This window comes from Gymnogyps californianus, chromosome 3 (assembly GCF_018139145.2).
Source record: "Gymnogyps californianus isolate 813 chromosome 3, ASM1813914v2, whole genome shotgun sequence".
Taxonomy (NCBI): Eukaryota; Metazoa; Chordata; class Aves; order Accipitriformes; family Cathartidae; genus Gymnogyps; species Gymnogyps californianus.
In genome coordinates, this window is record NC_059473.1 from 9624423 (window position 1) to 9631084 (window position 6662).

A 6662-nucleotide genomic window follows, 5' to 3' on the forward strand; every position below is an offset into this window, starting at 1 on the left:
GCAAACACAAGTCCCAGTACTTTGGCAAGGGCAGCTGGTAGCTCAGGCAGGAGCTGAGAGCCGAATCCTTTTGTACGCAGTGTAAAGCATGGCTATGGGACTGCCTGTGGCAGCGCAGGTTCAGCCCAGAGGAAAGACCAGATGGGATTTCTGTGGAACTGGGCCAGAGCTATTTGGTGACTTGGTGATGTGGCCGATTCTAGCCTTGGCCGTAAAAGGTTTTCATTCCTTGCTGGCCTTTTTGGGAGGACCTGCTTCTCGCCGCACAGCCTGCCCTTGCAGTTGCACAGCACTGTCCACAGAGGACACCTGAAGTGTGTCAGTGTTGCCTGATGGCTGCAAAAGTATCTAGGGTCTCAAGGGCAGTGAGTAGCTGCCCCATGCTCTGGCCTTCCTCCTCCTCAGCTACCAATAAGGCGATTGCCAGCGAAGAGGCAGAGAAGTTTTGCAGGACCCTGCAGCAAAGAGGATCACAGCAGAATATCTCTTCCCTATAATACTCTTCAGTGTTATGCTCGTTAACTGGGCCAACTAGCAACTGGCCCAATAATTTGCTGGTGTGATTCAGGACTGTAGCATGAGCAGGGGCTGTTCCCAATGGGCAGCCTGTGTGTGGCAGAGAGAGCTGAGCTGCAGAACCATGTGGAGGCACCTGTAAGGTCCCTCCTCTATTGAGCTTAGCAGTAAAAACAGCCTGTGCAGAATGCACAGACTGGGGTTCCCTTCCCAGACCAATGGCTTCTTCCTCTCTTGTCAATGTGCAAGAGGCCACCCAAGGTTGCCAGCCTCTCAGGGTATTTCCTGATCAGAACATGACACTGTGACCTTCTTAAGCATGGTAGTGAAGCTGTTTTTCATCACTATGAAAAGCCCTTCAGCAACATCAATAAAACAAGCACAGGCAAGCTTTCCTAGGTTGCTTGGGATCTGAAGGTTATGAAACATTTAAGACATTCCCTGAAGCTAGAGGACGCATGGGTTGCAGAATGGCAGCAAGGCCCGCAGAACTGCACAGCAGTCGAGACCTGATGGGACCTTTTTGTGTGGCAGTGATTCAGAAATAGTAGCTCAGCCTGTTTACCAGATTGCATTGTATCAGTTGCCCACTGTTAGACTGACTGTTGCAGTCTTGCAGTTGAAACTACTCTTTCTTCCAAGTAAAGTACTGGTTAAGTCTCCAAGTCCCAGCTGCTTCCAGTTCCTTCTCTTACAGGCAGGGCCTGCTTACGTTAACACCCACCGCTGGCAATATTTGTGTTTCAGAAAATATCGAGGACCTGACTTTTTTGTGTGAACATTTCCATCAGCACAGAAATGCTACTTTATCCTCGCTTTGCACAGATGTGAATGACTACATGTGGTGCAAAGCCTTACGTTCTTATTTGTGGATTTGCTGGGAGGGCTAAGGGAGCTGCATCCTCTTGCCCCCTTCCCTGTGTCACTGATCATAATGGAACTGTGCACCTCTTCTGCTGCAGTTGTAGCTGTTTCTAGCTCTGGTTATGCTGGGATGTTGCTCCAGCCTGTCCTGCATCTGTCCGCCAGAAATAATCCAACACTAGCAATGTCCTCTGTGTACTAAAGCCTTTTTCCTCCTGCTGTCTTCATCTTTTGTCTTTTGCTTATTGTATAAGATTTCTGAGACAGAGACAATCTTCTTATGAGTATTTCCAGCTTGGAGTACTGTGAGGCTCAGGTTTCCAGGCAGTGCTGCAGCAACAATGAAAAATAACAATAAAATGTAGGTGCAGCTAATGAAATCTGTTCAGTTCAGTTGCATCCCATGCTAAACCTTTCATTTTCTGAGTCATCAATCTTCCTGCAGAGATGACAGAATCTCTCCTTCGTGTTTCTTTCTGGCGTAGCTCGACTGGGCAGGACGTTGTGGCCTGTTCAGCAGATGTGGGGGACAGACCCTTCCTGCTGCCTTGCAGAAGCGCGCAGTGGCACGGGCCTGTGGCATCTTCATATCCGGCAGTGTTTTCCCTTCCTGACATTCACATTCCCTTCCTCCCACATCCTGCTGTTGCAGAGTGTATGAGAAACATAAGAGCAGCCACAGTGGGTTAGACCAAAGAGCCTTCCAGTCCTGTGTCCTGCCTCTTCAGGGGCCATGTGCAGATAAATAAATATAAAAAACCCCTTTAAAATGACAACTGCAATTTGGGTCCTAAGTTTAATTTACTCCTAAAGTTGTCCTAGGCTTCCTGCTAAAATGAAGTTGGAGTATGAAATATATGGTTCTATTGCATTTATGCACAGAAGCTAACAAGTGAGAATGGTGGAATGCTAATGCGTTTAGAAATAAACCTCAATTTCTAATACAATTTACTTCCACAATCTTAGTGAGAGAGACAGCTATTAAAAATTACAGCTTTACATACTAATTGGAAGAAATGCAATCTTAGAACAGTATCAGAACAAATACTCTACACATGGTAGATTGCTTTCAATTTATTTCTACAGTTTCCATATATAAATGCATATAACCTAATAGATATATCTACATTCAGCGAATAAAGCTTTGTATGTAAAGTAACCAGATATGGTACTCAGCACTTTACCACATCCTGTCATTTAATCTAGTTGGCATGAACACAGGCCCTTTTGATCTGTACTAACTATCTTTATCTCAGTGTAGATCTCATCCTCCCTATCTGTTATGTTAAAAAAGCTTTAATCAGAGGGTTTAAGCTAGTCTTATTGAATTATATTATTCTTCCTCCCTAAAACAAAGCTACATCAAGCTCAGTTTCCTTCTTTCCATGTACTTTTACATCTGTATTTTGATTAGAAATGTTATGTTTTCAAAAGGGAAAAGAGTCTGTGTTTAGTAGGCTTATAGTCATTCTAATTTAATTTGAGTGCAGAAAAAAAACATTTCCAGAGCATTTTAACTGAAAGGTGAGTCTAAGTTCACCTGGGCTTAGGCTGCCACATACACTGTCCCTGAGTCTGGCAAACTGTATCACAACATGGAAAATTTTGGAGGTTACACTTCTTTTCCGCTGTCCTAAGTGTCACTGCTACAGGTTTTTTTAGTTCCTGAAGATGTGAGACATCCCTGTGGGATAGCCTCAAGACTTTATTCCCCTTCTTACCCTATCTAGTGGCTGGGGCACAAACCTGGCAGCCAGGTGTCTTTGGCTCTCTTCCTGGACTCACCATCCGCCTTGTAATAACTCACTGTAAACTCTCTATTCCTGCCCTGCCTCCCCACTCCCTGCATATATCTGGTCTCTGTAGAATACAGGCAGAGACATAAGTTACCATAAACATGCCATTAGGCCAGGCAGCTGCCCGTAACTGTCCCTTTTGCAAGTATTTGTCTTCTGATATGCCAGAGGAAACATCAGGTACTCACTCCTCTTTCACTGAGTGGCAAGTGCACGTAGGCAGGCAGGTACTGGTCAGCAGATGGATGTCCATGCTTGAGCTTACTCCGGCTACACCGTCTTCTAGTAACTTGCTGGCCTGCCAATAAATCAGATTGCAAATTCATTAGATTATATTGCAAAGAAACAGGCCTCACTATCACAAAATGCTTATCCCAGAAATGCCCAGTGTGGCTGAGGCCCTTCAGACACAAGTGTACTACACATACTAACATCTCCCAAACTGGTCTGCATGCTCCGACCTGGGATTTTAAAAGGTACCATCTCATACTCTGCTTTTTAATGACTTTGGCCATAACTTGACTTTAAACATGCTAGGCCAGGAACTGTCATGAAATGGTCTGCAGCTCAGGTAACACAGGTGCAGACTAACTCTTGAAATAGTTTAAAATGTGATGTTGCACAAGTTTAGACAAACACATTTTAAACGCAAGCTACAGACTGACCAGAGGTAACACAAATTTTCTCAGTTTAGTTTCAACACAGCGTAGCTGTACTCTCACTGACTTAATCTCATTTAAGTCTGTATTGGTTTAGCATTTTCAGCATGGTTGCTGAATCTCTAGAGGTTTAAGACAGAGACTGACAGAATAAAAGGGAATGTTCTCTGTGTTTGGATGTACAGGCTTTCCAGTAATTGCTAGAAAGGGCTTATGGTGGGCACCTGATAAAAGTGTCTACTTAGAAAGGTTGAATTATTTAATGAACTATTTCTGCTGCTCTCATTAAGACTCACATTAAAAGGCCAAAAAGAGCAACTAGTGTCAGAAGAAGCTGGACTTGCAGACAAAGCAGTTCTGTTGCTTTATTTTCTCCCTTAGGATGACTACAGATGCCTATTACAACCACCTTTTGCTTTTGGTCTGATTTTAGCATCTGTACTTTTATCCTGTCGACGATTTATTAACCTTTTTGTTACAAGCAGCTTCCAGCATCATTCTTTGTATTCACACCAGATTCACAGCAGAAGAATCTAGGCCGTTTTTTTATTTATCTTGTCTTCTATACGAGCATCTCCAAAAGCTTTTTCAGTGGCATTGTTTCTGGGAGTTGGAGTTGCCACAGCTGGTCTGTATGTCAGGCTGTGGTGCTTTGCATGACCCAGGCTGTAAGCATAATGTTTCCAGTGAGGTCAAGCCTACAGGATTTGGCCTCCACGTCTGCTCCACAAAGAACATTGCCTCTGCAGGAGGCAATATGTAGTATGTACAATGAACAAGATACATCACAATAAAGGAGTAATTATGTTAAAGATGCCTGTCACTTTGACTGCTTTGGAGAAAATATTCAGGATTGTTTTCTGTTGTTTTGGGAATGATAGAGAAAAATCAATAATCATTCATAGGCCTCTCAAATGAAATGGCTTCCATTAAGTACCGGATGGCAGTATAGCTTTTCTTGGATAGATTTTTGTATAGATATCCATATATAAAATCATAATATATTTTCAGAGTGGCACCAGCATAAAAGAATTGAATTATATGAGCTGTATCTCAATCAGATTTTGGCTGGGATAAATGTAAATCCTTAACTCCTCAGTCTCTGCTCTTGAAAACCAAACAAGCAACACAGCCATTTTAAACAGAAAACGAATGCTTATATACCTAGTAATCCTCTGAGTGAACTGCCTCAAGAAGTTCCAAGACTTATGGCACTCAGTATAGGAACTCCAGTTAACTGAACAAAGGTATAAATCTGTAGTAGTGTGGAGCCAGTAGCAAATCTATAACAAATGTAAACCACTAGAAGGAGACAGAGCGCCACACTGTATGATCGTGAAGTACTCCAAGTACAACCTGTAATGCATTAATGCTATACGTGGTTACAATCTTCTACAGAGTTGGCTGAATCTGAACATTGATCAGCATGTGTTGCATTCTCCTTTGATCTTGTAATTGAAACAAAATATTGGGTTTAGGAAGTAAGACTCTGGCAGAAACTTCTACCTAACATTTGGTAAATCAATTAGTCTATCAATCAACTTCCCTCTCTGTATTTCCCAACCTGTGACATGTGAATACTGAGGTAAGAATGAACTAAACACATGTCAAGTGTTCTGAGGTCCTTGTAGACACTTGGTGCACTGGAAGTGCAAACTATTATTTTATTTAGGAGTGCAGGTCTTGCTATTTCTCTGCTACCCTTCAGACTGTTGCATTTCTGAATTTTTTGAAAAAAAATCTCCTAAATTCCCTTTTACCTACAGTGCATAATTCTGTAGTTGTACTAGTAAAAATGAACAAGATGAAATAATTAAGACTGTCTTTTTTTGAAAATAAGAAATGGTTATGAAAATTCAGTGAAACATTATATTATTACACTAAAATATTAGCAGACAGTAGGGATACCATTCCCTACCCCAGTGGTTCTACTATCTGTACGTGCATCCCACATACAGCTGAAAGGCTTTTAAAGAATCCCTGTGTTTGCTGGTTTCATAAATACTCTGTTACAAAAAAAATATTTGTATTGCTTTTGCAGCCATTTTTGGTTGAAACTGAAAACCTAAACCTCTCAATCTCCTGGAGGAAAAGGAGATGATAAGATGTAAACAAGTAACTACCCCATCTGAAGATCTTGAGATATGCTTCCAACTGGGAGTAGGGAGAAAGACTCTCATTTGCAGTTCATACTGATTTAATTAGAATAGGCATAGTACAGCACTTAGATGTAAACCAACTCATTAAAAGGAAGCTCACTTTTGCAATATTTTAAATTGCATTGAAGGCACAGAGAAGTGCACTGGAGCTAGATAAGACCCCAAACCGCTAGTCCTGTTCCCCCTACGAATACACTTTTCCACTTTCCCCAGCCTTGACCTCATCCTTCTTCAGACTGGACCTGTTTTTCTCTTCCTCTAGAAACCCTGATGCTGAGTAAGCCAGCTCAGCACATTCCCTTCAGGCAACCAGCCATGACTTAATCAGCCACATACACTCCTGCGTAACCTATAGTTGAGAACAGGCCCTCTTCAACCACACTGAAGGATTCCAGTGATCCTATCTTAATCTGCCTTGGAGGGGATAGGCTGCAGACTTTAGTTACAATAAGCTTCAGATGAGATTGTGAACAGACAGGAGGCGAAAGAGGTCTCTGGCTAGTAATGCCAATACTTTTGATGCGGATACTGACTTCTGTTTTACTATTTATCAGAATGTAAATCTGTAAAATGCGGATCTTATCTTTGGGAGCCACAGATGTGTTTGTACAATCTTCCAGTCAGCAAGCTCTTGCAGCGGAGAAATATTAATCCACTGCATTTGAACC